The 11542-nt window shown below is 35.7% G+C and overlaps 1 non-coding gene across 1 annotated transcript; it reads right to left on the bottom strand.

The window, feature by feature from the left end:
* Window positions 1–10660: 10660 nt before the first annotated feature.
* LOC148093404 (U6 spliceosomal RNA) lies at window positions 10661–10764 on the bottom strand. Its single transcript, XR_015714499.1, has one exon. It is a non-coding gene; the product is annotated as a U6 spliceosomal RNA (small nuclear RNA).
* Between the last annotated feature and the right edge of the window lie 778 nt (window positions 10765–11542).

Genomic DNA, 11542 nt, shown 5'->3' with positions numbered 1-11542 from the left:
AAGTAATTTTAATGCGGAGAGTTGAAGCTGCCTGGGCCTGTTCTGTTCTCTCACGTCTCGTCCACTCTTCCTGTTCAGATGTGACTCTCATTCATTATGTTTACTTTGTGACAAATAGGCCTAGAGACATGTGCATTGCTTCGTTCTGAATGTTAAGCAGGAAGTAGAAAAGGGTTCTTATCACAGCAGACTCACAGCAAGTGTGGAAAATTTGAAGACAAGTGCATCAAAAAGCCAGGGCCGTGCTTTAACTGCCTATGTTGCTTCTTCTTGCTTTGGGTAAAGATCTTTTCTTTTCTTTTCTTTTATAGGTTTGAAGCTAAACTGAACTAATAAAAATATTAACCAACTACAACTGTTAGCTATTTTTTTTTTATTTGGGAGGGAGTTCTTTTGGGGACATAACAAAGATACAACCTTTAACATTGTTGGTTTCAATGAAAAACTTACAAGCCCACTGCCTATTCCAGAGTATGGAGAAGTGGGGTCATATAAACATGGGTTGATCATTTCTCTGTTTTGTCCAATGTGTCCAAGGTACTCAGACTAAGAATCAAATATGCAAGCAGCCAGAGATTTTCAGAGTAAGCTCTAAGATAATATGAAATATAAAAATACTGCCCTGGTCAGTTTGGCTCAGTGGATAGGGCATCGGCCTGTGGACTGAAGGGTCCCAAGTTCGATTTCAGCCAAGGGCACGTACCTCAGTTGCAGGCTCCATCCCTGGCCTGGGTCGGGGCACTTGTGGGAGGCAACCAGTTGATGTATCTCTGTCACATCAATGTTTCTCTCTCTCTCTCTCTCTAAAAAGCAGTGGAAAAAATATCCTCAGGTGAGGGTAAAAAAGAAAAAAAAGAAATATAAAAAGACTTCTCTAAGTGATGTTATTGCCGAAGATTAGTGGACAGATGCCTCCAAAAAGGATTAAAACTGGTTAGAATCATACTGATTCCTGGGAACAGGTAATCAAATAAAACTTGGGCAGAAGAGTTGTCCATCGTAGAGGGAGAAATCTGGGTGTTGCATAAAAGATGGACCCATGGTTCAGTACAGAAGAAGACTCCATGTTCACTTTGTTTGGAGAAGTTAGGGGAAGAGGTGTTTGGAAGAAGTAGTAGTACTGAGGGCTGCGTACACAGGAAAGCCAAGCAAGAGGGTGCCCATGAGTGAACTTGCATGACACCCAAACCCCACCGACTGGACTCCGTCTGCTCTTACTGCTGTTTACTTCTCTGCCTCAGCCCATAGCTGTGCATGTAAAAAATGAAATTATTAAAAACACTTTGGGTGGAGGGAATGGGGGCATGGTGGGGAAGGTCTGCAAGTAACAACGTTCCATTTGGAGCGTTTCTGGGAACTGTGAGGAAAAGTTTAGGCTGATGTCTTTCTCTTTCCTTACGATAGGTTTTGTTCTCGTTACCATGATAACTGTTGTAAGCATATCAGCATGGCACAAAAGGTTCCTGCTGTTCACTATGGAGAGAAATGAAACGCTTTGTTATATTTCCTCTAATTATTAAATATTATATTTGCAAATCTAGGATGTTCCTCCATATGAAGAAAAATGCCCCCTTTTTTGCAGAACATCACCTGGCTAGAAACAGTCATATTATAACCTCTCTGAACCTTCACTCTCTCATCTGTTTAACGGGAAAAACTTCCTCTCATCTAACACAAAGATCCTAAGGATGAAATTAAATGATGTATGTGTATGTGCTTTGTAAAATATAAGTGGCTGAATAACTGCCCATGGCTATTATTGTTGGCAGCTCAGCAAGGAATAAATAATAGAACCCTGTATCTTTTAATTTCTTCATAGTAAGCTAAAATGGAACATGGATATTTACTTTTATTTTACTTTCTGACAGGGATATTAACTTTCCTGCTTCTTAAGAAAAGTTATGCTTTGAAGAATCATTAAGGCCTCCATGGCCTATTAAGTTTTGTTTTGTTTTTTTAATTTAAATTGGGCTTGTTCGCAGTAAGTTGGATAAGAGTCTCTGTTCCGAGAGTTTAATTCCCTGGAGTCCAGGAGAAAACATTATCCAGACTTCCTTTCTGAGATGCCTGTTCTTACAGCCTATAGATGCTTCAATCACTGCACTTATTTCAGGGTATAGAAACAATCTGCTTATATGTCAAGTACTTCCACTAAACTGAGAACTCCCCGAGGCCAGGCCCTATATCTGTTTTAACAATCTCTCCATTCCAAGCCACTCAGAGTGATTGACACATTGTTAGTACTAAATGAACGTTTGTTGAATTTAAATCAGCGCTACTCCTTTCTTGGTTCTTTTATTTCTCCTGAGATATTTATTGTTGTTTCCATTATTTTTGAGATTTAGTACTGATTTTTCTACCTAAATAATTAATATTGATAGAAGTCTTGATTATTAGATCAAGCTTCTTGGGCTTTATCTGGACTAAACCAGAAAGATAAATATCAGATCTATTAGTAATGATTCAAAATACTTTTAATCACAAGAGTAATGTATCTTGATGGAAATTTTAAATAATATTAAGTGATTTAAGAATAATTAGCAAGTAGAGTGTAAAAACTATTAACTACCCCTTTACTCATCTCCCAATCTCATCTCTTTTCCCAGAGAGAACCCTGACAATCTTTTTGGTATATATCTTTCCACATATTTTTCTTTGCATTTGGAATCATGTATGTGCACATGTATATACGTATGCACCCTATCTACATGAAGAATATTTACGTAAATATCATACTATGAAGATTGTTCTGGAATTTGTTTACCCCCTTCCTTTTAAATTAACAGTGTATTTGGGACCACTTTCCGTATCAGCATATAGAAATTGTTTTATGATTTAAAATGATTATATTGCATCCATAGCATAATCATAATTAACATGCATTTCCTTATGATGAAATGTTTATGTTTTTAAGTGCAAAAAGGAAGGCAGTAATATTTTTGAACGTGTATCTTTGAACATGTCAGAATCTATATCATAGATTCATAGAAGGGGAATTACTGAGTGAAAAGATATGAACATAAAATAGATGCCAAATTACCCCCTAAAAAGGCTCTACCAATGTACAGTTCTATCATGATGAGAGTGTTTATCTCCATACCATTGGCAACAATGGATATTTATTATTTATTTTTACTTTTTATAAACAAATATGTAAAATATGGTATCTCATTGTAATCTTATTTGCATTTCCCTAATTACCAGTAAAATTTTCTTTAAGGATAAAACTCATTCTAACATTCTCAACAAACCTCTATGTTCTAGTCTGTTTATTAAGATTTGAATTATTTCTAAAGATTTGAATTATTACTTACAGGCATTATCAAATTGCATTATTATTTTAGTAGGGGATGCTAAAAATAGCAACTCTTTAGTCATGTAAATCTTTGAATTATTTGACTCTGTAAACTTATTGAAAATCCAAAAAATATTCCCTAGCACTTTTTAAATTTTTTTTAATTTTTAATTTTTATTATTTATTTTTTTACTGTTCAAAATATTACAGATGCCCCTTTTGTCCCCCTTCCATCCCGCAAACACTCCCAGGCCCAGGCCTTCACCACACTGTTGTCTGTGTCCATGGGTTATGCATATAAGCATGTAAATTCTTTGGTTAATCTCTCCCCACCTACCTACACCCCACCTTCCCTCTGAGATTCGTCAGTCTGATCCATGCTTCCATGCCACTGAATATATTTTGTTCATCAGTTTATTAAGTTCTTTAGATTCCACATATAAGTGAGATCATGTGAGGTTTGTCTTTCTCTGCCTGGCTTATTTTGCTTAGCATATTCTCCAGGTCCCTCCATGCTGTCCCAAATGGTACGAGGTTCTTCTTTTTTTACATCTGCATAGAATTCCATGGTGTAAACAGCTTTTTTATCTACTCATCTACTGATGGGCACTTGGGCTGTTTCCAGATCTTTGAATTACCTGACTCTGTAAACTTATTGAAAATCTAAAAAATATTCTCTAGCACTTTCTCCGTTTTCACGCCACTTTCCATCTTCTAGACAGTCTGCTTTCTGGTTGGCCATTATGGTATGGCTCATTAAAAACAAGGTGGTCCTTGCTGTTAGAAGATTTTGAGAATTGGATGTAATAGTAGGAAAAATTAATAACCATTATCATGATTGAGCCCCTATTAAATTGTAAGTACTTAGCAAGCATTATTGCATTTAGTTTCCCAAACTCTCACAATTAGTAGGTGTCTGACTCCAGAGCTATGATGATTCTGTGGTTTCTTTATAATCTCTCATCCTAGTCTGTTTGCTCTAATTTACACCCCATAGATATTTCATAAAGGTCAAAGCTTAGGACAGGGCCTTATTTATAGGCCTTGTCAAGAAAATGTGATTAAATCATAGTCCCTCAACCCTGCATCTACCAACTTTTGTCTACTGGGTTCTATGAAGAACTGAAGGCAGATAGAAACAGCTGAGGTACTCTTTCCTCAATTATCCCAAAGATAGGACGGTAGTACCATTCTAGATGCATGGAGGATAGGTAAATTCATTATACATGATGGGTGTCTTGGGCCTTCAGGGTTTAATGAGCTCATGGAATTCTGGTTGGGAAAGGCTGATAGACTGTTATCTTTCATGAGTCTCTGTCACTTGAGCAGTGTTAATTGTTTGAACTTTAAAAACAGACACACGTGAAAAACAAACAAACACAGACATGTGAAAAAAGACTCTCCGTGCCTATGAGATAATATTTCTGCGGCCTTTTGGTACCTGGGTGTCCCTCAAGTAATATGTCTATTTAGGAATAAACTTGTTCTGTGAATACCTGATGTTGATCATTTCAGTTAGCAAACATGTTAAGAAGGCTTTATTTTGCTTTCAGTTCCCTCCCTCCCGCCTCTAGTCAGAATGTAGGATTTCTAAGAAGTTTCATTGGACCATAACTGTGCCGCAGCCTTCTGAAACTTTTGTCAGAGACTGGGTAGTTAACAACCACAGGGGTTTTTTCCTACTTGTAATTTTCTGTATGAGTTGATTCAGTTTGAATGACTAAGCTTGAACTTACCTACAAGACTGTACAGGTTCTGATGATGGTTTTGCTGAGTATGCTTGCATAGTGTGGCCTAGCATCAGGAGTAGGTAAATGTTTTCTGTAAAGGGTCAGATAGTAATGTTTTTGGCTTTATAGGCCATGAAGTTTCTGTCACAACCACTGAACTCTGCCTTGTGGCAGAAAAGCTGTCATAAGCAGTATGTAAATGACTGGCTGTGCTTGTTGTGTTCTAATATGACTTTATTTGCAGAAACAAGTGGTAGACTGGTTGTCCTTTGCTCACCCCTGCCCAAGTAGTAGAGACATTAAGAACTAGAAAATTCTCAATATAATGCAGTTTTCTACAGGTTTAATTTTCCTATAACATATAAACTGAATTACAGGAGCCAGGCGATTCCTAAGATCAAACACTCAGATTTGATTTTGAAAATGTCCCTTTATTTGTCTTACCATATGTATCCTCTCAATCAGGCTCTATCATCAGTAGTTTATATATGTTATTCCTTAAAACCACCTCTCCAGCCCTCTAGATAGGCATTATTATCACCACCCATGAGAGGGGCAGAGAGACTGAGCACATTGTCCCAGTGTTCACAGCTGGTTAGTGACAAAGTCTAGATTTTTTTCTTAAACACATTGACCTCAAAACTCTTTTCACTAGAACGTTCTTTTTCTTAGGTAGCCAAGAAGATTGAAATAAATGCAGATAACCTTATTGTTTTCTTAACGATAGCCAGCTTCCTGATTTAAGAAAGAAGCACTCTTAAAAGCAATAATAGCATCAACATCAACATCTAAAAAGTAAATAAAACACCAGGCTGTAATCTTCTATAGTGAAAAAAATAAGTAAATCAAATCTGAATGCTCACGAAAATATGGACAGGGTATGATCTAGAAGAGTGCTCAGTGAACAGAGAGGTTTGCACCTCTGTGATACTCCGAGTTCCTGGAGACACTCTTATTGGGAGGCATGAGGCCCTTAAAGAGATGCACGGTGAACACATGCCACGCTTCTGGCTGCATGGCGGTGCAGTTTTGAGCTCCGTACCCTCAGGTGCAGAACAGTAAACCAGGAGGGCTTCTTTTACTCCGGATGTAGAGTTACTTTAAATGTTGGGTTTATGCTGATGGCCCCTGCCCTGTCTTAAACTGAATGTGACTAAGGATTCCTCTTTTAAAACATCTCACTTCCTTCCAGTTTTATTGTGAAAAACAGGATAATGCCATCTTTTCTTTATAAAAACAGGAATCAAACTACAGTGTTAAAGATCTTTGTAATCCCTCAAACTTGTTAAATAAGGTCAGTTTGTTACTAATACTAACATACTCTTCCCCACATCCTGTAACTCAGACTCCATAAGAACCCTGGGCAAACAAATGCAAAAATAGAGATCAGACTGGCTTCTAGAAAGTTAGAGGACTTATTTTGAACTTAGTAACAACAGGAGATCAGGCTGATTTTAGGCATAACTCAAAGAAGAAAGGTTTTATACGGAGTTTGTAGGTGAGCTCCTGCCCATTAACACAATATTTCCTCCTAGTTTCCTAATTTTTTCATCCTTACTCCAGTTTCCATAACAACCCACATCCCGTGAGACCTGGAGTTACTAATGAGAAGGCAGTTTCCTCTGGTTTCTGATGTTTGCTTTTCAGGGAACCTTTGCTCTTGTTGAGACTCTGTGGTCTACAACTCTGCCAATCAAATTTTAGTGACCAACTGTTCCAGACTCCCCAGTGCCTAATATAATAATATTTTAAGTTTCAAGGGTTGCAACTGCAGAATCAATAAATAAAAACATCTTTATTGTCTTTGAATGTATGGGAGAGTATAAGAAAAACTTGTTGTTTTTCCCCCCAGCTTCATCCAGTGCTTAGAAAGAAGAAAGATAACTTACTTGTTTTCGTGCATTAAGAAATTATTGTAAATGTGGGAAAAGGATTTCTATAGTAATTTATCAAAACCCTCACAGTTTATCAATTTCTTGGTTAGGACAGAGAGAAAGATGCAAAATGTGAATATTTAAGTTTTCTGACTTTCAGAACTATTCACTCTTTTTTTATGTTAATATTAGAACTTGGAGATATTAACCTTCATGGGCTTCATCCATTTATCATCTGCTTTACATGTTATATGTATGGAGTGACATGAAATTCAGTGCTCAGTGACCTACATGTGATCTTGATTGTCTTATTATATAATTTCAATTACTCTTTAAAACCTCCTGCCTCACTTGTCTGTTTTATTCAGTTCTCAAATCTCCTCCAAATCATAATTTGAAATGAACAGAGGACTGATTGATTCATCCCCTACTGTAAGAGGTATCAAGGAAAGATAGAAGTTGTTTTGGATTTTTGTGTGTAATTTCAATAGATATTACTTATAAGTGGCATAGATTATACTTCCAGTCACTTAATTTTTAATTTATCTATCTAATCTATCATTCATTTATTTTAATAGCATTATTGAAGTACAATTTATATACCATAAAATTTACCTGTTGTAAGTGCAAAATTTAATGTTAGTAAATTTATAGAGTTGTGCGATCATCACGATGGTCCGGTTTTAGAACATTTTTATCAAATCAAACAGATCCTTTGTGCCTCTTTGCAGCCAATTTCTGCTCCCACATCCAGCATCAGGAAGCCACTGAGCTGCTGTCTACTTCTGTAGTTTTCCTGTTCCGAACATTATGCAATATGTGATACTTTTCATTTTTTGCACAATGCTATTGAGAATGTTGTAGCATGGATTGGTAGTTAGTTTTTTGTTTATTGCTGATAGCGTGCTGTTGGGTGGATGTACTACTTTCTTCATTCCTTCCCTAGCTGGCAGGCAGTTGAATTGTTTCCGGTTTCCTGCCACTGTGAACAATACTGCTGTGATCATTTGTATATAAGTCTTCGTGTGGATATGTTTCTGTTTCTCTCAGGTAGGAATAAAATTGTTGGGTCATACAGTAAGGCTATTGTTTAACTTTTTACGAAACTGCCCACCTGTTTCTCAAAGTGGCTGTACCATTTTATATTCCTGCCAACAGTGCATGAGATTTCAGTTTCTCCACATATTTGCCAATACTTGTGCTGTCTGCCTAGGAGTACAGTTATTCTAATGGGTATAAAGTGGTATTACATTGTTTTTTTAATTTGCATTTCCCTAATGACTAATAATATTGAGCATATTTTCATGTGGTTATTAGACATTTGTATGTCTTCGTGAGTGAAATATCTGTTCAAATCTTTTGCTTACTTTTAATTGGTTGTTTGCATTTGTATTTTTTGAGCTGTAATGGTCTTTTTTAAAAAATAGTACAAGAGCTACATCAGCTATATGAATACTTTATCGTAGTTGGTGGCTTTACAATTTTTTTTCTTAATGGTGTCTTTTGAAGTTAATAGTCTATTAACTATTTTTTTTTTCTTTTGTGGATCATGCTTTTGGTGTTGAGTCTTTCGCTGAAACTGATGTCACAATGGTTTTCTCCTGTGCTTTCTTATACAAGTTTTATAATTTTAGCTCTGTGATTCATTTTGAGTTAATTTTGTGTATCATGCAAATAAAGGGTCTAAATTTATCATTTTTCTTATTGATATCCAATTGTCTCAGCATTATCCTTTCCCAATTCCTGACACCCTTGTTGAAAATCAATTGGCCGTAAATATCAGGTTTTTTTTTTCTGGACTCTCAATTCTATTCTGATGATCTATGTGTCTTTCCTTATGCTAGTACTATGTATCTTGATTACTGTATGTTTTGAAATTAGAATGAGCCTCTCTGCTCCCTTTTTTTCAAATTGTTTTGACTATTCTGGATTCTTTACTTTTCCATATACATTTTAGGGTCAACTTGCAATTTCTGCAAAAAAGCCTACTGGAATGTTGATAAAGATTACAATGAATCTAAAGATCATTTTGCAAAAAATTGCCATCTTAACACTGTTGAATTTTGCAATTCATTAATTTATATTATCTCTCATTTATTTTGATCATTAACTTTTCTCAGAAATGTTTTGTAGTGTTCAGTATACTAGTCTTGCACTTCTTTTGTTAAATTTTTTCCTAAGTATTTTACTCTTTTTTGATGCCATTGTGAATAGAATGTATTTCTTACTATCCTTTTCTGATTGCTCATTGTTAATGTATTACATACAATGAATTATTATTTAATCTTGTATTTTGTGAACTTGCTGGTCTTGTTTATTTGTTCTAGCAGTATTTTTGTGGATTCCTTAGAATTTTCTACAAGATTTTATTGTCTGTAGATGATGAAAAATTTATAGTTTTACTTTATTTTTTATTTCTTCCTTTCTATTTATTAATATTATTATTATTATCATTATTATTATTCATTTTATTGTACTGGCTGGAACCTCCAGTACAGTGTTGAATAGAAGTGGTGACAGCAAACAGAGTGACAATCTGGCCTTGTTCCCAAACATGGCGGGAAAGCAAAGTCTAGTTTGATGTTAGTTGTAGATGTTCTTGAATGCTTTTGATCAGGTTAGAGAAGGTTGCCTTCTATTCCTGCTTGCTTGGGAGTTTAAATCATGAATATGTTGAGTTTTTGTCAGATACCTTCTCTGCAGTTACTGAGATGGTCATGTGATTTTTGTCTCTTAGTCTAATAAGCAAATTATATTAATTGATCTTGAGATGTTGAAGCAACTTTATAATTCTGGGATGAATCCCACTTGGTCATTGTATGTAATCTTCACTGTATAGTACTGGATTTGGTTTACTAATATTTTGTAGAGAAATTTTCACATCTATGTTCCTGAGAGATATTGGTCTGTAACTTATTTTCTGTGTGTCTTTGACTGGCTTTGGTAATACTAATCTCATGGAATAAATTTTATGGAAGAGTTATGAAAGAATATTATTTCTTTTTTTTTCTAGAGTCAGAGTTAGCAATTGAGTCAGTTATTGTACTTTCCAACTCTAGAATTTCCAATAAAAATAAATTTCTTTATATTGAAATTCTCTATTTAATATGTCACTGTCATAATTTCCTTTAATTTTTGGAACTTTTTTTGTGTGTATTACTTCAAATATATTGATGGTAGTTGTTTTGTAGTCTTTCTCTGCCAAATCCAATATCTGGCCACCCTTAGAAATAGTTCCAATTGCTTGTTTTTTCTTTTTCCACTAGGGAGCAAACATTCCTATTTCTTTTCATATCTCATTAGTTTTAATGTTGAAAACTGGACCTTTTTTATATATTGTAGCCATTCTGGATTTGGATGTTTCCCCTTCTGGAGTTTTTTGTTGCTGCCGTTTTGTTTTAGTAAGTTGCCTGGACTGATTCTGTGGAGTCTGTCTCTTCCTTGATGTATAGCCACTGATGTTCCTGTTCAGTATTTTTAAAAATTGTTTTTATGTTCAAATCTGGCTTCCCAGGGGTCACCATTGAGTCAGCATGATTTGGTATTCAGCCAATGATTGGTTAGAGGTTGTCTTTGTAGTGGAGGAAATTTTTTTTAATTTTTTTATTCTTAGGCTCTTGGCTGGGGTTCTGTAATAAAAACCCCAACAGATTAACAAGAAAAAGACAAACAGAAGTTTATTAAAATGTGTTTATAAGAGTAACTCAGGAAAGAGTAACTCAAAGAGGTGGTCTATTATTTTATTTTTGATTTTTATTTTTAAATATAAAAAGCACTTCACAGATTTGCAAGTCATCCTTGTGCAGGGGCCATGCTAATCTCTGTATCGTTCCAATTTTAGTGTATGTGCTGCCAAAGCGAGCACTCAAAGAGGTGGTTTAGAATTCAGGCTTATGTAGCATCTTCAACAAAGAATAATAATTTGTAAAGAAATGACAGGACAAAGAAAAGCAATTTTAGGTCTCTGAGAGCGGCAAGCTATGGGAAAGTAAATATATGGGGAACTAATGGTAGATAAAGGCTACCTGGCTGATAGGGTCTAAAGTTGGCTCCAGTGATTAACTTTTGTCCTTCCTGGTAGAGAGGGCAGGATGGACACCTTTGAAAATGTGTGCCCTGCTTTTAGGCAAATAGGAAGCAGGCAGGGAGCTTTTCTTATATATGATTCTCAAATGCTTTCAGCTCAGAATAATCTTTGGGCCAATGTAGCATATTTTGAGGTGACATAATTTTTTATTTCCTTTATGTTCAAACATCTCAAGCTGGTAATTTTTCTACTTACTGTCAATGGATTGATGTGTGGTTTGGGGAATGCTTTTAAAGTTTCATCAGTTTACAAGTTTTCCCTGATTTTTACTTGCTGCTCAGCTCTCTTGTTTGACCTCTGCATGTTTACATGGCCTCATGTTCAGCCGGGGCTGTGTGAATTGCATTGTTGTCTCACCTTGTACTTACATGCAACCTCTCAGACTCCCAGAGATATGTAGTTGCTTATATGTACGTCCTTATATTTATGTCTTACATGTACGTCTCAAGGCCTTATATGTACGTCTCATTCTCTCTTCCTCCCAAATTTCTAGCTAGTCTGCCAGTTTGTACTAGACCCAACCAGGATCATTACCTCAGGCCTGCTGTGTCCTTGG

The sequence above is a fragment of the Miniopterus natalensis genome, chromosome 4 (genome assembly GCF_054644295.1).
Source record: "Miniopterus natalensis isolate mMinNat1 chromosome 4, mMinNat1.hap1, whole genome shotgun sequence".
Lineage (NCBI taxonomy): Eukaryota > Metazoa > Chordata > Mammalia > Chiroptera > Miniopteridae > Miniopterus > Miniopterus natalensis.
Note: the sequence above shows the minus strand (reverse complement) of the source record. Positions and strands in the feature narration are given on the sequence as shown.